The sequence below is a fragment of the Uranotaenia lowii genome, chromosome 2, assembly GCF_029784155.1.
Source record: "Uranotaenia lowii strain MFRU-FL chromosome 2, ASM2978415v1, whole genome shotgun sequence".
NCBI classification, from domain to species: domain Eukaryota; kingdom Metazoa; phylum Arthropoda; class Insecta; order Diptera; family Culicidae; genus Uranotaenia; species Uranotaenia lowii.
This window is the reverse complement of record NC_073692.1, coordinates 7,606,935-7,630,111: the sequence shown is the minus strand read 5'-3', so window position 1 is coordinate 7,630,111 and position 23,177 is coordinate 7,606,935. Positions and strand designations below refer to the sequence as shown.

The window sequence follows — 23,177 nt, the reverse complement described above, 5'->3', positions numbered from 1 at the left end:
TTTTGCGCTTTTTTTTTGGAGAAAACATAAACTAAGCTAATTGATGCATAAAACAAGATTAGAGAGAAAAAAAAAACAGAAGAAGCACAGCAGTGGGTCAATGTTTACAACTCTCGAAAGCTCGCCAAAAAATCAAACCAAGCAGATAATGTTGTTATAATGTTGCTGCGCGCCTAGATGACAACAGTCGAGGCACACGCTTCAACAGAGCGTAAATTGTCGTCGCTCAAATTCTTCATGGTTCTATTGCGGCCAAACGTGCTTATCGTCAATTATCAGTCACGCATTAGGAAGAATATTCCGAAACGTTGCTATTTTGATTGACTCTTTATGAGGCTTGCCCTTGTTTGTTGTCTGCTTAGGAAAAGGTACGCACAAGTTAACTTTATTGGGAATCAATCGACAAAGAAAATTTGTATTGAAGATCATGGAGATGATGTCAGTTTGAATGGTCTCTGTTGGTAATTTTCAACCGATTTCTTTAAGCTTAATACGTCCTTTGATTTTTTTTATTTTAGAAAATACTCCTAGAATTTTCAACATTAAAAAAAATTAATTCGCTATTTTCATATAATTCATATAATGAAGAAGTGTCGGAATTGATTTATGACTAAAGATCAAAACGTTTTTCCTTTTTTATTCTTACAAAGTACAGTGGCGACGAATGCCTCTTGTGGAATTAAAATCCCTTATAAAAAAACCTACAAAGTACCAATTATTGCTTCAGGAAACACATTTCCAAGAAACGCTCTCTCCTTACTGTTCCTGTTAATTTTAAACAATACTTGCGTTCAACAATTAGCTACGACTGTGCAATGCAAAATATATGTAGGTAGGTATGCAGAAAGTTACTCGAGATTTAAATATATGTATAAGTTGTGTTCAGAAGATGCAATTCCCGAACTGCACTTTTTCTTATTCATCAACTCTCAAGATTAAGAATAAATATATCTCGCATGAGCAGTCATTACGTCGTATGAAACTTCTTGAAAATTCACAGAAAACTGCTGCAAAAGTTATCAAAACAACTTTAAAATTTGTATTTCACATATAGAATATGTTGTCCAGGTTACAAATATTCTAAATGGAAGGAAGTTGCGACTAGTTTATGTCAGTTTTTGATTTTTTTTTTCGTAATAAAACTCTTTGTTTACATTTTGTTTCATACGACGTAACGAAAGCTCATGCGAGATATATTTATTTAAACTCAGTCTGTAACCAGCAAAAGATTTTTTACAAGAAAGTTTTGAGCTTTACCGTATTCATGGTGTCGGAAGTTCCACTTCCAAGCTAGATCGTTCTGATAAACTCTTTTTTCCGCCCTTAGAACAATTTTCAATTTAATTACATGATCAAAACATTTTGAAAATACTGAACTGAACTTCACAATTATAAAACTGAAGAATCTAGATTAGGGTTACCATACGTACTCTTTTAAGAGAACGTGTACTCTTTTTCGATCAAGAAATGGGCGTACTCTTCATTTTGTGAAATTTTAGGATATGTACTCTTTTTTGATGATAGCCATTTAATCAGAAAAATGAACTACAGCATGCGCAATAAGCGCCGTTGATTATGCAATAAATCCCCGAACAGTTATCAAAGAGCACAAAAGTAATATATTCAAATCTTTCGTAGCGCACAAATCCAATGTATATTGTTTGTATTTTCGAATTTGACGGATTGTCAGCATATCATCAAACACTAACTTTCCTTTGAATAATCCAGAAAGGAATATTCAGTCCCTGATTTTTCTCTTTTCATTAGTTGGAAAAAATTATAAAAAAATATAAAATTATCATATTCGTCGTTCAAAAAGATAACTTCTACCTCTTCGAGGTGAAACTCACCTCTTAGCGAGGTAAAGTTTACCTGAATCTAACTGGAAAAAAGCACCTGCAATTCACCGAGAAAAAAGGTGAATCCAAAAAAGGTAAATCTTACCTCGTAGCTAGGTGAAGTTCACTTGAACTGAGCTGAATAAAAAATTATACTTTTTACTCACCTAGAAAAAAGGTAAATCCAAAAAAGGTAAAACTTACCACGTAGCGAGGTGAAGTTCACGAGGATTGAGCTAAACAAAACGGTACAATTCTTTTCGAAAAAAAAGTAACTTTTTGCCGAACCCGTTTATTGACGTTAAGCTGTTTTGTAATTCAGGAACAAGTTTTGCTTTCTGCCTGATTTGTGGAAATTGGAATAGAATGGTAAGTGTTTTCTTAGATATCATTTAGTTATGCTGGTTCTCGTCATAATACTTTGCTTTTGTTTCAGATCGGCCCACAGAACTTTGAGGTGTTTGCCACGTCATCCTGCAGATATCGTTCCGGAAAAGCTGGACCTGCCCGGATTAGTCGAACGGAAGAGGGTATGAATGTACGCAACGCAAGAGGATTCAGCAGCCATGGTGGCTCGGAAGAACGCGAAGCCGAATTACCAGTCCCTATTTATCTTCATATAAATATAAATTTTTGAAAGAATTTTGTTTTTTTTTTATTTTTATTGAAGAAACCAATCAAACCAAATATAGCATTTACCTTTTAAATCAGTGAATGGGAAAACTGAATTATTAACTATTTTGCTAGGTGAATGCGAAAATGGTTAAATTCACCTTTTTGCTAGTTGAATTAAAAAAAGGTAAAATTTACCTTTTTGTAAGGTGAATGAAAAAAAGGTAAAAATCACCTCGCTTCTCGGTAAATTTCACCTTTTTTTTATTTTCCGTGTATATTCTTTCGATCGCTATCACCATGAAAGTAGGCAACATAACCATTAGAAAATTAAGGTATATATTATCGCCATTATCGCGCCAGCACTAAATTTGACTTCAGAAGTCCGAACCTGCGACTTCTGACAAAGGAAAATGAACAGGGTTGCCACTCAAATTCAATTTTTAATCTCCCGCATTTCTCTTGACTTTTTTCCATACTCCCAAATTCCTGACTTACAAAAACAAAAAAAAATCAGTCACAAAAGCAGTATTTAACGGTTTTCTGTCAATAATAAGTGTTTTCATTATAATTTTTTAATTAAACTAAAAATAATAGCATATTTAAGATGATTTCTGCGCATTTTCATATCTCGCTAACAAGGGAACCCATTATAAAATCAATACGAACAATAATTTTTAAAAGCTTACCAAAATGAGACAATGCACAAGGTTCGGAACTTAACAGAAAAGACGTTGATTTGGATGTTTATGTGTTGATATTTAGAATGCATTCAACACAAAGTGGAAAGTTTTTGTTCTATCGAAAATTCTGTACTTAGAGAACTTCGAAAATATTTCCTGAATTTTTATTCTATACCGGAGGACAAACAGTCGGAATTCGACCAGACTAAACGCCATCAGCATTTTCTTATCAAGAAACTTCAGTTGAATATATAAAAATCATTACCACAATGGAATTCTATGGATCAGAATCAATAGTTTTTAATCCAAGGGTACTCATTTCCATCAATCATACACGCTGTTTCACTGTTTCAGTCTTGTAAATGAGATCCAAATTCAGTTGTTTCAAAATTTTCTCATGGCGATGTAGTGAAGTTTCGCCTGGTCAAACCCATCCAAATATTCGTTAAAATGGTCAATAAAGCTAGACGTAACTATGATAGGCATTTATAGAAATTTATTGATTTAAAGTACTTATTTTTTTCTGAACCGTTTCTTTATTTATTCAGCGATTCTAGAATCTCTCTGAAGTAAACGACGAATCTCTGACTTCACTTCATACGCAGATATCGTCCCATAATCGAGTTCTCTGTGGTTCTAATTTCTGATGCTATTTCAATTACACATGGGTAACCTTTTACATTAATTATGAGCAAAATTTAATGATGTTCGGAATATCGGCTAACACATTCTGTTACTTAAACAAAATAGAAGATGCAAGTTAAACGGGAGTTGACACATTAACCCTTTTAAAACCGAACGACGATAAATATATCGTTGTATTTGTGATTGTTATGTGTTATTTTGCTCAGCTCATAAGACTTATATTTTAAAACTTTAAAAAATATATAAATTATTTTTATTAGCCATTCTCTCTACACAACATTGCTTTCTGAATTTTGTAAATATCACATTCGTTTTTTATTAGATTTTTGGTAAACCTATGAAAATGCAGCATTTTGGCTAGGAAGTAAAAAGGTTAAAGAGCACACAGAAATTCAAACGGAAGAATATCTATATATATCGGCTATATTTCGGTAACAACTGGAATTAAGTCTGAAATTTTGTCCTTTTGCTCGAAATTTCGAGTTTAATTCTTCGGGTTGTGTCCCAGACAGCATTAATTTTTTTATTGAGTTTGTCTTCGTACAGACTTTGTTTTAAAACTAAGGAAAACTGCTTAACACTAGTTTAAATCTACGCTTACACATAACAAAGTTAATAAGACTGAGTTAAAAAGTTCACAACATTTATCGATAGGATGGTTTCGACCATCAAAGGAACTGACGTTGTCGAAGTGTCCTCAAGGATTTGTAAATATTGACACGTTCTAGTATGTAAGGGTCGATACGATTTGTTAAGACATCAAAAATGAAAACTTGTAGTTCGGCCCGACGTTTTTCTAGATAGGCCATGTTTATCAGGGCACACCTTTGCTGGGCAGGAGTCGAAGTGGTTCGTTCCAAGGAAGGCGCCGTAGAGCGTACCTTACGAAGCTTCGTGGGACACGTTCAAGGCGGTTAGTAGCAGTTGTGCTCTTAGAGAGGGCCACAACTGGGCGGCGTGTTCCGTAACTGCTTTGAGTGCATAAACTTCGTCGAAGTCGCAATATGCTCATCGAATATTAATCTATTATCGATTTTTACACCAAGGCCGAGGACAGATTTCACATTCTCCAGAGCAGATTCACAGAGTTGATAGTCGAATTTCAAAACATTGTGTGCACGAGTAAAGTTGACTATCTTACACTGTTTAACGTCTGCCGTCACTCCATTTTAGAGGCACCAGTTTTCTAATCGACTCATATCAGTTTGTAGCGTAAAACAGTCAACAGGACTGATAATTTTTCTAAACAGTTTCAGGTCGTCGGCATAGAGCAGTATGTCGGACTAAAGCGTTTGACACAAGTCATTCACGAAAATGACGAACAAAAGAGGTCCAAGGTGACTTCCATGCGGAGCATCAGATGGTGTTGCGAATGTTCTATCGAGCGTGTTGATTTTTTTTTTTGAAAGCATGACAATGAGCTAGTGACCAAGCTGGGAAACCTAGTCGATCCATCTTTGCAATGAGGGTTCTGTACGGGACACGGTCAAAAGCTTTCGCAAAGTCGATATAGATTGAATCCTAGCAACCTTTCTCTAAGCTATTACTAAGAAAACTAACGAAGCGCATCACATTAGTAACAGTCGATCGTTTCTTCACGAATTCATGTTGGGATTCCGAGATTAACGGTTTTACAGTAGCATTCTATCGATCGTGCATCTGGACTTCAAAAATTTTCGAGATTGAGTTTTAAATTGAGATGAGGCAATAATTTTCTACACAGTGAGCATTACCCGATTTATGTACAGGAGTAATATCAGTCATTTTCCAAGCACTAGGAAAAGTTCATTCGGCTAGAGAACGGTTTAGGGCAGCTAAAAAAAGATTTTCCGATGGATTTTAAATCCAGACTTTTACCACATTTCCCGACTTTCCCGAATGAGTGGCCACCCTGAAATGAAGTACCAGTTCGTCGGAAATCTGTGGAAATCAATGCACAATATTTTAATGTTTTCTAAAGTTATACCAGAAAAATCAGTACTAGTTTTACAATAGATTATGAGCATCAAATTTGAAAAAGTCTGTATTGATACCGATTCAAATTGATTAACAGAAACAATCTTGAAATAAAAAAACGAAATATAATTGTTAGAATCGGATATGCTCAAATTTTCTAAAAAGATTTATAGTACCGTAAATTGAGGGAACATTGACCACTTTTTTAATTCATTTTCGAATATTTTGGAAGGGGTTGCTTTTTTGTAACACTAAAAAATTTTAAAATACTTACTGAGGTAAGGACTATAAAGCATGATCATTGATAGCAGAATATTCAAACGACATAAGTGCCTATAATTAAATAATTGTTACAAAACCAGGGGCGGGATTATGTAACTCGAAACAAACGAATTTCGTTCGATTCTACCGACTTAGGCATTATCGATCTTGAACGAGCTCGATTCGAATGGAACGTTTCGAGATGATCTATTACCCGGTTTACTCGAACTCTATTACGTTAAAATTTAGAACTCGAACCGTTACGTAATACCGATTCTAATCGATTCGAGTTAAAACTCGAAACGAGTATCTCGAATCGCATAGGATTCATAATTTCACCCCAGATTTGATGATTCGGGGTAACTTTGATCACAATGGTTTTAACGTATCTCAGCATCTTCAAAATTATTGTTTTGATGCAAATTAGCAAAGAAAGCCTTAAACACTTTACGGTACCTACTTGTTAAAAGGACCAATCCTTCTGAGCTATTCAATTCATCTTACTTAAATGATTCGATTTGTAGAAAATTTTGAATTTCCATTTCATTTTGGGGTTATGTTGGCTTCCGATCTTTTAAAATCACTTTATGTGTTCTGCATCCAACGTTTCGAGTTACATTGATTCTTCTTCTAGGATCTATAATAAAAATAGCATAGTAGCATGAACATATTTTATGAATTCATCGTTTTAAAAGACGTTGATTTACTCGGACATACGTGATATCGTCCGAAGTAGTTACGCCCCTAAAGCGTTCATCAATCGTCAGTTTTATGGCTATAATTTGAATTCAAAATTTTATATCGGTTCACTTTGGTGGAATTCAAAAGGAGCGTACATTACATTGTTGACCTGAAATAAACTTCATTAGAGGTTTACATAAAACAACTTTTTCTAGTTAACAAAATTTTGAATAGTTGCATCGAAAATCATGAATAATGGCTAAAATATTTTTTTGGTTCTTGAGAACTGAATTCATTATGAAAGCACAAATTAATTTTCATTTCTAAAAACGTCTGTACCCCTTGTCCCTGCCTAATGGAGCAAAAACATTCCACTAAACAGGCCCATTGAAATGGAGCGGGAGACACAGCGAAACAGAACGCTTTCAAGTAGCAAATATAATTCTTCGATACTGAACTGGTGAATCGAAACCCCCATTAGCATCCATTTTCTCGGAACTAAATCATAACACTAGCTAGCATGCAAAATTGGCATCCCGCATCGGTATCGAACACAGCTCAATCAATTTTCCATGAGTTCCGAGAAAATTCCCTCGCCAATATGCCCTTTCTCTGGGCGTGCCACATTATCCACGGTTTGCGGTGGACGAGTTAGAAAAGCTGATTACATTTTTACGTAACAATCGATGGGAGCCTAGAACCACCACTCTAGTTATTTTGTGCCACTCTGCTACATTACCAGGCGGCGCGGTTCTGCTACTTACTATACATCCCCGAAAACACGAGGAAAATAAATTTTCTAGTAAAAAACCGCTCCCATTCACCTGCAATGCTGTTGGGTCCTGTTTTATTTTTCTTGCTTTTTTTTGGTGTGGTGGTTCACGCGGACCCCGAAAGCCATCTCACACATCCTGCAGACTCCCAAGCACGGAATGAAAAGTCGTCACTTCCCCCTTAGCCTGATTTTTTTCCCACGAAAACCCCCACTTCAGGATATACCCCTCGCAAAGTCCCCAGCAGCAAATGGCTTGTTCTAGCTGGTTAGGATTGGTGGTTTATAAGCATGTGTATACATTCTACTCACCTTTTGCAGTAACACCCGATTCTGAGGGTCTCTGGAGCTATTTTTCCACTTCTTATACCACGAATGGATGTTGAATTTTAAATCCTTTTTTCTCTTCTTTTGGGGCAAAATTGAGCAAAGGTCGAACCCGAGAGAAACTCAGCAAGAGAACACAATTGAGTGAGCAACAATCCACTGCTGGTCGACTAACTCGGTGTACTAAACTATTACTCTAGATAGGTAATAGGTAATCGTTGCCTTTTGCTGGAAACTCAGCAACCACGCGACACTTGAACACTTTTCACGAACACGGATCCTTGTTTGCTGCGCCTACTATAAGGCGATCACATTACAGGGCTGCTTTTGAAACACTCGCACTAGTGTATATAGTATAGGCTAGTTGGACACTCTCACGTTGCTACTCAGATGAGGCTACTGCGATTTTCACGAGAGAGAGCAGGAAAAACGGGAAAACTGGTGAGCAAATACCACCGAACAACGTGATGAACGGAGCAGCAATCAGTGAGAAAATTTCACGACACTAGGTGAGAGACGGCAAACATGAACAAATTCCGTGCACACGGTGTAATCCTTTTTCGCACACCACTTCTTGGATATTGCGTCTTGTTCGTGTTGGGCTCTAGGGCTGAATTTTCGCCTGCTGGGATTCGATTGACGCTGTGCTAGTGTGCGTGTATGAGGATTTTCACAGACCTTACTGCTAAGTTCCTTTTTCTTCGTACACTTGATTTTCGATTTTCCACGTTTAACTATTTATTCCAATTATTTCGTCTGATTAGCGTATCATCGATCTTCAATAAACCAGAACACTTATATCACTCAAATAAACCACTGGAAATGTAGCTTTAACCAGCAATCTGGAAACGGGGAAAAATTACTCTTCACAAGAATTTTCTTTTTCGCACTCTATGACTGGGTGGACGTGAAAATCCGACACCCAATTATTCATAAGATTCTTGCACATGCACCTTCAATAGAAAAAAATCATCCAAATTTATTTCACTTATTCTGTACCAGTTTCCTAACAATATTTCACACCATTCAACTATCTGAATAGTCCCAGAAACACCAAAATCGTTCTGCGATCCGAAAAAGTTAATCTGCTGAAACACACCCGATTTTTCCACTTTTCTTCACACAGCAGAGAGCACGGCACATCAGCTCTTCATACACACTCCGGGACTAGTGAGTGGGGTGACCAGAAGCTGACGAAGAATCAACCCTCTGCACGCCAGAAGGAGGAGCAGAACGTGAAAAATGAATAACCCGCCGCTAGCAACACATCATCAGCCGAGCAGGGTTGCTGTGTGTTGTAATGTAAGTGGTGTAGGAACCTACAACAACAATTCCACCAAAACACAGCACAGGCCAGGTCGGTCAGTCTGTTAGTCAGTCAGGAGCAGAACCGAAAATCCGAGAATCCAGTGGAAAAGTAGGCGAACGACTGTTGCGAGAGCGAATGCTCAACGTCCTACCAACCCCGAAAACGCAAAGCAACCAAACCAACATGCCATGATGATGAGATGAGGTGCCTACTTGTGATAGTGTTAGGATGCGCTCAACTCTCCCCGTCGTTCGTTGCTTGTGCGTGCTCAGTGAAAATTCATGTTGCTCGTCGTAGCTCCCAATATGACAGGACGATACATTTGCCCGTTCGTTTATGTTATTTGGAAGAGAATTCCCTTTTGATGTATTGGAAAAGTTTGAGATATGCTGGTGGGTGGTTTTCCTGACCTGCTGCTTCTGTGCCCTGCATATGAACGAACAGCCCGCAGCTCTGTCGTCATTCTAATACGCGAGAATCCGCCAGTTCGACCAGTGGTTGAAACAGGTGCAAAATTACGTGTGCTATTACCGATTATAGCTAATTGATGATTTCATCCGTCAGCAGCGCGAATGGAAATACCTAATCAAATTCACCTATTTATCCTTTTGAAAATTTGAAGTCAATTGAAATGAACTTGTGGATTTTAAATTTGTGCAAACAAACTGAAGCAATTTTTGCTCAAACAATGTTTGATTGACGAACTGAAGAATATTTTTTCTTAACATTTATGGCTTTTATTGATTGGTCTTCGTCTGGGCCTGAACTTGGACCTGGAAATTGTGTATCTATAAGTTTTGTTATATAATTGGTGGTATGAATACAAAATAACGGCAATTGTTTCAGTAGTAATTGTTTAGTCGGAATTCAAAAATGCAAAATTCGAAAGCATTTGCTCAACTAGGTAAGAATAAGCATTAATATTCTTTTATCAACTTATCAACACTTCGTAATTTGTCTATTTCAGAGAAGCTAATATTTGGAACATTTGTTCTAAAAGGTTAGATTATTGTCAGAAATTCCAGTTACGGGATATGACTGAGGAATAAAGACTGTCCAGGGATGAAGTCTCCTTACTCTCCTACTTTTCATTTTTCGAATGGCATAATGGGAGATTCCTGAAAGATCTCATAGGTTGATTATTTTAAAAAACCCAGAGATATTAAAAACTTAAAAAAAATCCATTACAACAACATTTTCTCAAATGAGGTTTCATGAATTTGTAGTGTGTTCAAAGTATATCGAAATATTATCTATTGGGAAAATAGGTTTAAAATTTTCTTTTCTTTTGAATTTATTGATATTCCAAAAAAATCTAATTTGGTTCTGTGTGATAAAAAAAGAGAGGAAGATGTGCTTAATGTTCGGAAAATCGCTCAAGAAAAGCAATCAAGATTCATTTCAAGCTGGAAAACGTCCTACCTCCGAGTGCTGTGATAGGTGATGGTGATGGTATCCGTTGAATATTTGTCGAACATCATCACTAACTAGATACAAGAAAATATACCATGCCCCATTGGGGGCTGCCGTTGCTATTCGTCACGTGGCTTTTCAAAGGTGATCGACATACTTGATGATACATTTTGAACGTCGCTCCCACAATCATTCACAAACGTCTATCCACGCATCATTGTGTATAATGTTCGTTATTGATAGACGATCATGAATGTATCAGAAGGAAAAATTGAAGAAATACCTGGACCAAATGTATAAAAAAAAAGTCGTAGCTCATGCTGAACAGTTCATTGCGGTTACCTAGTAGTGATTTGTCCTTCTATGCAAAGTGAAAATTAAAAAAATCAACTGATAGCATCCACAGATCGCTCAAAAAAGTCGTAGCACATGCTGAACAGTTCATTGCGGTTACCTAGTAGTGATTTGTCCTTCTATGCAAAGTGAAAATTAAAAAATCAACTGATAGCATCCACAGATCGCTCAAAACTGATACATATCAGTTGTGATCCTTGAAGGTAGAAAATTATCAAGGAAGGCTATCATCATCGAGACGTTCATAGCTGATAGTCTGCGTCCTTCTCTACCGCATCATGTTTTGCAAGAGTGTTTCAAATACAGGAGCGTCGTTGTCATGCATGATTGTTTTTATGGTTTGAATGGAGAAGAAAAAAATGACTGCTTCGATTTTTTAGCTCAGAATGCAGTAAAGCATGACTCAGTGAAAATGATTGATTTTCGGAACAGTGCTCCAAATTTTCGACCAGTGTTCCGAAAATCACTCATTTTTTATGAATATTTGTGATTGGAATTCGCAACTGAAGGTACAGCGATTGTGTTATGTAGTTGATTGCTACTGGACATATCCGATCATCGATCGTTCTATTGGAATCTCACCAATGAGCGATGCATACGGCGAATTATGTTGGTCTAGAATCTGAAGTGATTGGTTCAGGAAGTGATTGAGTTCTGTTTTTTGTTTTTTACAGCGTTTTTACATCTGTGTTTTCGGTTCATAATAAAAATTTTCAAAGTATCTCTTCACAAGTGATTCAAATATTTTGTTTCGCTATTTGACCACCGTATTATATATTTTAGACTAGTTTACTTTCCGGCTTTTTTCGCTGATCACTGAAGTACTCTGAACTCATTTGAGTAATTTTCTATTAGTGCTAGGCGTTTTAGTGGTAAGAAAAACCATTTTTCTTGAAAATATTTGTAGCTGTGTTCTAGCAAGCTATTGTTGATATAAAGTGATGATTTTGCTCGATATCTTTGCTCGTACTGTTGCGATAATTAAATGTTACACATCAAATTAAAGGTTATAAAAAAGGCTATCTTTTTAAGAAAAGATTGAATCGAAAATATTTTTTTCTATTTACTGCTGAATTTTACCTCTCAACTTGCAAGTAAATTTTCGAAATTCCTATTCAGCTTGAAATAATAACAATATAAAAAATCCACAAAAATATGAAAATTGATATCCAAAACAATTTTCCTGCTTACCATCATCACACAAACTCGAAAAAATGTACTTTTTTTAATCAAAATTAATCAGAATCAAAATTTCAAATCAATGGTTTTCCGCTAAGTCATTCAAAATGTTTTTTTAAAGATTTTCCATTGTCTGAATAAGAAATTTGCTTTCACATTAATTTTTAAAACAATATTTACGAAACACCAGAAACTATAGAACTTAAAAGAATCCATTCAAAACACATATGATGTTGCTGATTTAATTTAATTTGATAAAAAGAAGAACATATTTAATTTTGTTTGGAGAGTGCCAGTGATCAAAGTTAAAGGGAAAATCTGATTCAAATTCTTCCAGTTATCAAAATAAACGGCCGAAAAAAGTCATTTTTGAAGTTCACAACAATAACTTTATATATTTATAATACAACATGTTCAATTCATCAATGAAAGCTTATTCTGACAAAAACGGTTGGGAAATTAAGTCTATGGATTAATCAATAAGAAACTAATAAAAATAAAAATATTAAATACCAAGCGCAGGTTTCAATGTTTTAAAGCTCTGAGTATTTTGTCGACGTTAGTTTAAATATTGGATCCTGTAAAGTAAGCATTCCATATTGCCGGGTTTAAACCGGGCTTGGTCGGATTTTCAAAGAAAAAAATGGGGTCTGGCCCGGTTGCCTAGATATCGAGGAAAAAACTAGGATTTTGCCCGGATTATTTCCCAAATTTAGCTAAATCCATACCTAAAACTCGAATTTAGTTAACGAAATTTAGGATTTTCGCATCAACTATTTCTTTTAACTTGTTTTAACGAAATAAATTGAATACATTCTTTGGAATTGTAGGTTAAGATTATAACGCTGCTGATGTATCTTAGTAAAAAATCATTTTTCGATTGTTTAATTTTCCTCTTATCTTTCACCATTAACTGAAAATACCAGGATTTTGGCCGGATTTGCGCGGATATTGCCTGATTATCAATTTAAAATAATACAAAATGTAAAGATGAATTTTAATATCTTATTAGTAAAATATAAAAGATAACTCAAGAGAACATTAATGCCTTTGATTTATAATTGAATTGGAAATTTTAGCATCCTGAACTAGCTAATTCTATTGTGGGTAGTAAACATCTGTCACATGGCTACCAGCTTGTTGATGTGTTGGATTAGTATTTCATGAATGAATTTAGAAATTTAAATGATTGATTTCAAATTCTGAACAGGATTAGCTAAACTTCTGAAAAAAAAACATTCTGAAAACGAGCATGTAAAGATTTTTTCGCGTAAAGATTTGAAATACAATACGGATTCAATGTGGAAATGCAATTTGAAATTCACAATTAAAAATTAGGCCTAGAGTGGTATGAAGCATTCCAGGTTTTTTTTGCACGTATCCGAGCCAGACTTTAGGTACCGGGCGAATTGTTTGGAAAACCTTACAATCATTTTTAATAACCGTATCTGATTTTAACTTTCCAATCAAAAAAACTAAGCAATATCCGAGCAAAGCTGAGCATTTAAAAAAAAAAAATGTAAAGAGAAACATTTAAGAATCATTTCAAGTTTCATATTTTGTCAAAAAACATCAGTTTGATTTTCATTTTATTTCACATCATTCTGGTTTTTTATAATTATTTTGATTTTTATATTTTGCGGACCAAATACGAGAAGTCTCTTTTTTTTTTGCTTTCCGTGAAGGTGCTTCTCTTAACATAACCCAAACGTTATAAATTTTATGATAAAGCTCTGGATAAAATATGCCAAATTTCTCTGTTTTTTTTGGATTAGATTTCTTGGCGGTCCGTGATGTGTTAATAACTTATAAAATTTCGTTATTGAAACCAAAAATCACATCTCTTAATTTGAGTTTTTTGCTTAGTTTTGCTTAGTTGACAAAATTTGATATTGAACTAGTGATCAATAGCTCAAATAATCAACTGGAATCCATCTTAGGATCGAGCAAAGATCCAATAGATCTCTTTCATGAATCTGATGCGTTCAAAATCAGTCGTTTCGACTGTGAAAAGGTGTACATTGGTTAAACCAAAAGGAAACTGATTGATAGATTCGAAGAACACATGGCTATAGCTAGATCTGACTCAAAAAAGAAAATCCTTCCACAGAATCCTAGATCTGCAGTAGTATTACACATGTGTGAATCTCATCACTGTATTGATTGAAAAACATTTTCGCTGATTCGGTCTATGAATAGCAATTCTCATGAATTGAATGTTGCTAAAAGCAATGAAATTTTCAATCCAAAATCAGTAAATCTCTTAAACGGAGGAACCGAATCAGGTCACACTTGGTTGTTCAATTTTTAGGTAAAAAGAACCACAATAGTTAACCTGACTGGGTATTGTCAACAGGTAGAAAATAAAGAACTACCAGAAAACACCAAAATTAGGGTAGGTAGACCCAAAAAACAGACAACTTTATAAATTTGCCAATAGATTAATTTTTGCAAGTTAAATTAGAGCAACCTAAAACAGCGTACACATTTATTTATACTTAAGATCAGCGACGACGATGTCAGTTGGATAGAGATTTTTATCTGAATTCACTTCGAGATATGTATCAAAGTGACCCACGTTAAACCATGGCCCACGATCCTCCATTCTCCCCTATCTATTAGCTGTAGATACGTATAATATTCAAATGTATATGCAGAAATATCAGTTATCGCAACTGTTAATTTCAAATGCATATTTATTTATATTTCCAAAGTCGCAAATCCCATAAAAATGATCATAGAAATAAGAAAAGATTTAAAATTAATTGGAACTCTAAAATAGATCGAGATGTAATTTAATGATACAAACTCTTTAAAATTGTAAGCAGACACCTAACCTATTCATTAAATTCATAATCCAATATTCCAAATAAATATTCTATTTAACGGTTATATATTACAACCAAGTTTCTTATTATCGATCCATGAGAATCCAGGAGGCTCTTTAATTCATAATTCAGTGATGTCAGAAAAAGTCAACAGAATTTGCATTATTCCTATCATTATTTGCACCACCATATTGGAGGTTATGGAAGAAGTTCTACAAAAATTTCCCCTCTAGGAAAATTATGTCAAATGGAGTAAATGAATGGAAAAATCAAAACTGGCTAAACATGGGAAAACTGTTATCTTCTTAACTTAAATTTATTATGAGGTTGAATAATTCAATTTTAATGAAAACATCAAGCAACATAAGATCATTGGGTTTGGGAATCATTTTTGTGTTGCTCCCTAAAATAACAGCTTACTTTACTACGAAACCCATTCTTTTCCTCAGTTCAATTTTGAACTCAGCCCTGTAACAGGTTTTTGGCAAACGGTTTGGCTCCCAATATTCAAATTGGAAGTTCAGCCGTGTAACAATTTAATTAATATTTATTACTCTATACCTGCGCAACTAATTAAAAATCGGTAGCGAAAATACGCTCTATTTCCCGAGGCTCATTAAGAATTCATATTACTGTTTATCACACACCAGCACAAGTCTTATCATAGATAGCAATATGAAACGTGCCTCCTCACTCGCGAAATCCTGATTCTCACCTGGTGCCTGGTGCCACAAAATGACGCCCGAAAGCACCTGACGATGGCAGCACTGCCAGGTGGTTGTTGTTTATTGATGGTTCTGCTATGTTGCGTATCGATTTTATTCTCGACCCAGAGAGTAACTTTCGTAGATATTTGGTTCCGTACCTACCACCACATCATTGGAGACGAGCCTCGCAAAAAAAAACAGAACCGGGCTCTCTTATTTCTACCATCGACTTACGAGGGGAGAATGATAAAAAAAAACCTGTGTATAAGTTACATGCTTATCGATGGTTCCCACAAGCATAACACAACACAACATAAGCTCAGCGATCCAGCCAGGGGGAGTTAAACTCACTCACAACTCACTACGCCTCAACACACAGGAGAAGCAAAAAAATATCTCCTACGCCACACAGCACAGCAAATAGCAATGAATCCACCAACACCAGTGTGCGAAAAATAAAACACCTCGCTGCCCAACAACCGATCCCGCAGCCATCTCGCAACACCCAAACTTCGACGACCACACTACACTGTCTTCTGTGTTGTTCTGTGTGCAAAGATTTTTCTCACCGATGAATGCTCCCGCAGCAAAAATTCAAACTACAAGCGAAAAAAAATCGCTGAAATTTGATTCCCAATTTTGCTCCGATTCTGAACACTAATCGAGCAAACTTCAGTACACTTCCGCTAAATCGCACCTTAGAAACACTTTGCGCGCACTTTTGAGCCGAATTTCATTCAGAAAACCACTCAAAATGGGTCACTTTGACGGAGCCACAAAGCACACACAGTAGGCCAGCAGGCTTCTCGAAGGGTTTGGATGAACGGGCAACAACAATTTTTGGGCTAATGGTCGGGATCTCGGTGTGAAACACGCAACGAGACAACATACCCCATAATGCGATGTTGCTCCAGCGTAGTGAAGTTGTGCCTCCATGACAGAGTTATGCTGCGCACCTTAGATCGAATTAGGTATTCTACCTGGTGCTACAACGGAGCGCTACAAAACACTGACCTGCTACCGTAGTTGTCCCGGAAACCTAGTCTGCTGGTACAGTTTTACAACTTTAATTCAAATAACTGCTTAGGTTACAAGATCAATTTAAAATACGGATTAAAAAAAAATACTACACTGGAAGAGGAACATTTTCAAATACAGTGCATATTTGTCTTCATTCTGCTCATTCTTGAACTTCAGTGGAAAAAAAATTAAATAACAGTAGAACGATTGCCTGGGATAAGCGGGTTCCATGTATTATAGACTTTCCGATAATTATATAGTGTTAAATAACCTTTATTTCGAAAATCGTGTAATGTTCAACCAAATTTTGGCTGCGTACTGTTGTTTACATCCAAGTGAAGTAAGCGTTGTCATTTTTTGTCGTTTTCATGAGGCAATTATTCATCTTAATTTAATGAATAGGGGACATAATGGCATAATGGCCACCTTAAGAAGGACGCTAATTTAACCATACAAAACAGCTATAATATGAGAGTTACTTCATTGTGTCGTGTTCAGGCACTAAAATAGCCTATTTAAAAAAATATATAAAAAATAAAAACGTTTAAAAATGCATTTCAATTTTTCAAGCACCATTTATCGGGGCACGATGAGCATTTTCTATCGTAGAATCTAGCAGCGAATTCATTCTGATGATGTCAACTGAATTATAAAGCTACAGCTTGACTGTTTTCATCTGAACCCTGAAACCTGTAATTGATTGCTCGTCCCTGAAAACACTCATGTATTAATTTGCATCACAATCCGATGTATAACAACACCAATATTGTAAAAACAGTAAAAAGTTCATATGGACTACTCCTTTAGCAAACCTCTGACCAAAAATCTAATATCTGAAATCAATTGCCCATCTCTTAAAACCCCACAGGTGCAAACTTTTATAACAATCCGACGAAAAACAACGTCAATATTCCAAAAACAATATTTGTCTTGTTTGGACGACCCCCTCCATCCGAAAATCTGAAAACATTTTTCACCATTCCTAGTCCTAATGAACATTTATGCCAAATTTCAGCTCTCTAGCTTTCAAGACGGCTATAAATTAACTTAACATGCAAATGTATACATTTTCACAAAATTTGTAAATTGTTTGGATTAAGACGTATTTCAAAGTATTTTCTGATTATTTTGTATGGGAGCCCTCTCTCCATTGAATGGAAAGGCTCAAAACCAGAGCTGGGGAAAATTGACAGAGTTAAAGATGGCTACTGTTTTTTTACAATCATCATCACTTTCCAAAACTCCAACTATGCACCGAGCCACAGTCAGCGATCATCAGTAGGCTGATAATCGGTCTTTGTTTGATTCTCAATGAAAGCTAGCATAGTAAATATTCAATATCATTGGTTTCCATTGAGATGATAGCCTGCTAAAATTGCGCTCCCAGGTTGATATTTCTCATCGAACCTGGCAACAGCAAAAGTTCCATTTTGCTGTTATATAGTCGAGCTGCTACCTAGATAGCCCATAAAACGAACTGCAACGTGTTTCAGAAAGCAAGGATTTTCCCGCCTTTTTGTTACCCATCCAATTTCAACGCACAGTCACGTGTGCATGGATATAAACCCGAATTTTGCTAAATATCATAGTACCCATTTTCTGCGATAGTCGAAGACCGTTAAAAGTCGATCTCAAGCTCAGTAGCACGTTGACGAACAAACGTACGCTAAATCTCAGCAACTAGCTCTGTCACTACAGTTAAGAAAGTGATTGGGTATGGGTTGAAGCTATCAACGGAAACGCTCTAGACTGATAAACCACATGTTATGATGGCATGCTTTGGGTTCGAGAAATGATGATGATTTTGATCTAGCTGGCATTTTCGTTAAATGTCAGTCGTTAACGATCACCATTCCCAGCTCTGCTCAAAACTTCACAAGAACAATTGTTTCCTCGAAAAACTACTTCGTTCCACATTTCACATCCATCGGTTCAGTAGTTTCTGAGTTCTAAAAGTTATATGATTTTACACACACGCTCTCAAACCATTGGGCTCGCTATACATGGGAATTCTCTTTCTGGGTTTCTCATGTATAGTTAGCTAATGCAGAGCAAAGGCGGGAGCAATTCATGGGTGCTTTTCATCAACATGCCCTCTAGCCTAAAATTTCAACACCTATCAAGCTTTCTCCTATTGGCGCACTAATGCCTGTCTATCCACCTTTCTTTCAAATTCTATAAAAAAAAATAAATTCTCTCTAGTTTTCATTCCGCCGCACATGCCATTAAAATTATAATCAGTTCTAAAAGTACACAGATACAAATGATCTCTATTTTCCTAGAGATTTAGAAGATTTTAACTAAACTTCCAACAACGATTAAAAGCATTAAACAAAAAAACATACCTCCAATGTGTTGATATTGTAAAAACTGTAATATGTATAAACTTTCAAATGCAATCAACGATAAAATTTTCGACTAGCTTCATTTGGAGTTATCCTAGTTCCAAAAGAGTCATTTTTCAACACAACTTGCCTTATAACATCAAAACCAAAACAAATATTGGTAGATAATCCATTTTCCACAAAAGATGCATATTGTAGTTATTTAAAATCTGGGCGAACACATATTTTTGATAAAATAACACCCTGAAAAGATATAATGAAAAACTGTTTTTTGTAGGACCACCCTAACTGCATGAAAATAAGTTGCCATAAAACTTTTAGTTCAAGACATTGATGTTTGATGTCTTCGACAAAGTTTCATGAATTATTATGTCCTACAATATTGTAGAACAATGTAGACCTTTATCTTATAACAGTTAGGATATAATTTTCATATCTCTGAAACTTTATGAACCCCCTACAATTGTTTCATTCAAAATGCCCACCTTTAGTTGTTATAAAAGTTTGTCTAAGGCATCAAATGCATCAGGCGTTAATAATTTGTTCCCATCAAATTGCATTTCTGCAAAACTGCCCTGCAAAACAGGTGTTCGCTACGAATCCGGTAGGAACAAGACGAACGGGGGCGCAACGAGCGAGGTGGTTAGACCATGTGGAGCGTGATCTGGCGAACGTGGGGTGCCCGAGAAATTGGAGAACGGTTTCCATGGACCGAATGAATTTTAGGAATTATGTTCGTCAAGTTATGTCGTGAGACGGAATACTATGTAAATAAATAATAAAAAAAAATAAATTTCATTTCTGGAACACTGTGCATTGGTGATTGTGAGATAAAGGATACTTTTAACAAGATTTCTGTATAAAAATACTTTTATTAAAACTGTTACGAATGGTGACACATTTTAACAAAATATTCTCTGGCACACTAATCGGAGATTAATCGGAACATGTACCGTAAAATGGGGTTAACCGGGACACAAATGGGGGAAATTTTTGTGACCCAAATACCAAGCAATCTACACATTATTTTTTCTCATTTCAGAACAAAAACGTTCCTTGATTTATTGCGTAAAAGCAAATATATACTTAACTAGCTGATCCCGTACGAACTTCGTTTCGCTTCAAATCATTGGTACGTCAAAATGAGTTTAGAAAATAAATTCGAAACATTCTTTCGAAAATTTTGGGGAAAAAATTCAACAGTGTTTAAAGTCGCTACTATTACTATTACTTGAAATTCAAATTAAACGGTTGATTGGCTTTTTATTAAAATTTATGTCAGAGTGTTTTCTTCTCGATCGGTTGCAAAATCTAGACATTATGGCAGAAACATGTACTATTTGTTTGTGTGCACGACTCTTTTGCTTGACCTTCACACTTAAATTGGTATCAATTAACTGCCTCCGACAAAATTATTGCACAAAACACTGAACTTTCAATGAAACCCTCTTTCGCCACTTTCGCCGACCCTTGACACGGAACATGCTACCTGGAGTCAATTGCTCATAGTTTATAACCCTCATCTGAACATTTTCATCTCAATCCGATGCATGATCACAACAATATCGCGAAAACAGTGAGCAACTAACATGGACGGCCTTTTTTTACCACGATTCAAAACTTGACACCTGAAATCAATTATCAAAACACTCATGTGCAAATTTTCATCACAATCCGATGTATAATAACGCCAATATCGCAAAAACATAAATCAGTGGATATGGACGACCCCTTTGGCCGACCCCTATCCCTAAATTTGTTAACTGTAATCGATTGCTCGTCTCTCAAAACACTCATGTGCAAATTTTCATCACAATCCGATGTATAATAACGCCAATATCGCAGAAACATTAATCAGTGAATATGGACGACCCCTTTGGCCGACCCCTGACCCTAAATTTGATAACTGTGATCGATTGTTCGTCTCTCAAAACACTCATGTGCAAATTTTCAGCACAATCCGACGGAAAATAACGTCAATAACGTGAAAACAATATTTGTCTTGTATGGACGACCCCCTTCAGAAGGGGTCGTCCAAAAATCTAAAAACATTTTTCATCATTCCTAGTCCTAATGAGCATCCATGCCAAGTTTCAGATCTCTAGCTCTTAAGACGGCTGAGTCTATAGAGGACAAACAAACAAACAAACAAACAAACAAACATACAGATAATTGCTTTTTATATATATAGATTAACTTTATATTGCTTGAATGAATTTAAAAAATAGATATTTGAAGCATAAAAAAATCACCTCATTTCGAACCAAATTTTACCAAGCTGTGAAAATAATTAGAACTGATGAAAATTTACTTTTAAGATGACATAAGAAGAATAGTGCTTTTAACAGGAAAACCATGGCTAGTGAACGGTAGACAATGTGCAACTCGAGACCCCATACACCCAACCTTCGGGTAGTGGTCATATCACCTCTTGTCTGCAACTCCGATTCTCTACCTCCCCGTGGTGAATACCATCAAGACAGCCAGGGTTGGTCGGCTCTTCTCAAACAACAAAGAGCCGGGAGAAACCAACTCTGTTTTCAGTTCGGCTTCCGAGTGTAATCCTCTTTCGCTGATCGTGCTCCACTCGTTACCCGAGTTTACACGAGCTGTAAGTGACTCGGACGGCAAGTGTGAGAGCATTTGCATCCGAGTGGGAGAAAGAGAATTCTAAACAAAGAGCGCCCTGTGTTTCAGTTATACACCTCAGAGTAAAGAAGGAAAAAATTATTTAGACTCCCACCACACAACGTAGAAAAAATATAAACAATTTCTACTCCGCTACTATGCTCACTGCTGTTAGCTGTTTTGAATTCTTTTTTCTACAAAAGGTAGCGTTCGAAGAAGAGATGGTTTCATCAAAAAATCAGGACACCGCGAAGAACAAAAAACCAGGATTTTTCAGGACCCCAGTAGATTGGTGGAAATGAAATGCAGCTCTTCTTAGATTGCATAAATTAAGGCGAAATAGCGGTGCAGTATACGCCTTAATTTATGCAGCAGAAGAGATATGAAGTTAGGTGGCTTTTAGTTTATACCAAAAAACACCGTTCAAATATCATCTGAACCGAAGATTACCATTGGTTTAAGAGGTTAAACTGTTTTTATTGCAAAATCAATTGCAATTAAGATTAGGACAGCTTCTAGAAAATCAAGACACCGCTGGGAGCTTTGATTCGGAAAGTAGCATCATTGTTCGTGAACGTACCAAGAATAAACTGAGTTAGCTCTCGAATTCTCCTCAGCACATTGCGCAACAGATTTTCCGGAGAAGGGAATTCTCTTCATCAGCGGATATGAATGCTCTCGCTCACTCTTATGTGTTGACAATCTCACTCTTCATTGCAGTGCGATTCATCTCTCCCCGCACCGATTGGGGGAGCAGAAGAAAAAAAACTGCACTCTCTTTCACTGGACAAGCCGATCTGAGGAGTTTTGCCACCCATGAAGACAGCCATCAACAGTGCTGCGGAGAACGTCATCGGTTATGTGGAGCGAACTCGACGGAACGACTGGTTCGTCGAGGAGTGTAGAGGGTGATGGACGAAGAGAATGCCGCGCGGGCGGCAGTAGTGCAAAGAGGCAGCCGTCGAAATATGGAAAATCACCGACAGCGGAAGAATCAGCGAGTCCGAATTTTACAGGAGAAAAAGTGCCGCCTGGAGGAGGAGGAGCTCGAGGAGCTGGAGCAGCTGCATCGTTCCCAAGAAACACGAAAGTTTTATCAGAAACTCAACGCATCCCGCAAAGGCTTCGTGGCGCAAGCCGAAATGTGCCGGGATAAGGACGGGGGCATCCTGATGGACAATCGTCAGGTGATCACAAGGTGGAAGCAGCACTTCGATGAACACCTGAACGGCGCACATGCAGGAGATCAAGACGGTGGGTCAAGGTACATCGCCGGCGTAGCCAACGACGTAGAGGAGCAACTCCCAACGGTGAGTGAAGTTAAGGAAGCCATTCGCCAGCTGAATAGAAACAAGTCGGCTGGGAAGGATGGTATCGCAGCTGAACTCATCAAAATGGGCCCGAACAAGTTGGCCGATTGCCTACACCGGTTGATAGTCCGGATCTGGGATATAGAACAGAGGAGTGGAAGGAGGGGGTAATATGCCTCATCTACAAGAAGGGCGACAAATTGGACTGTGAGAACTACCGAGCGATCACTGTCCTCAATGCCGCCTACAAAGTGTTGTCCCGAATCCTACTCCGCCGCCCAACGCCACAAGCAAACAGATTCGTGGGAA

At 36.8% G+C, this 23,177-nt stretch overlaps 1 protein-coding gene across 9 annotated transcripts in view; it reads right to left on the bottom strand.

The window, feature by feature from the left end:
- Positions 1-16,403, bottom strand: part of LOC129746935 (protein turtle) — a 142,735-nt gene extending 126,332 nt beyond the window's left edge. For 5 of the 9 annotated variants that reach the window (XR_008737414.1, XR_008737413.1, XM_055740882.1 and 2 more), the window contains exon 1: positions 7,761-9,205. The gene's annotated coding sequence lies outside the window, so the exon portion shown is untranslated. Of the gene's footprint in view, positions 1-7,760; positions 9,206-16,262 lie in introns of those variants that run through there. The other 4 variants (XM_055740886.1, XM_055740885.1, XM_055740883.1 and 1 more) reach the window with 4 other exon arrangements.
- Positions 16,404-23,177: the final 6,774 nt, after the last annotated feature.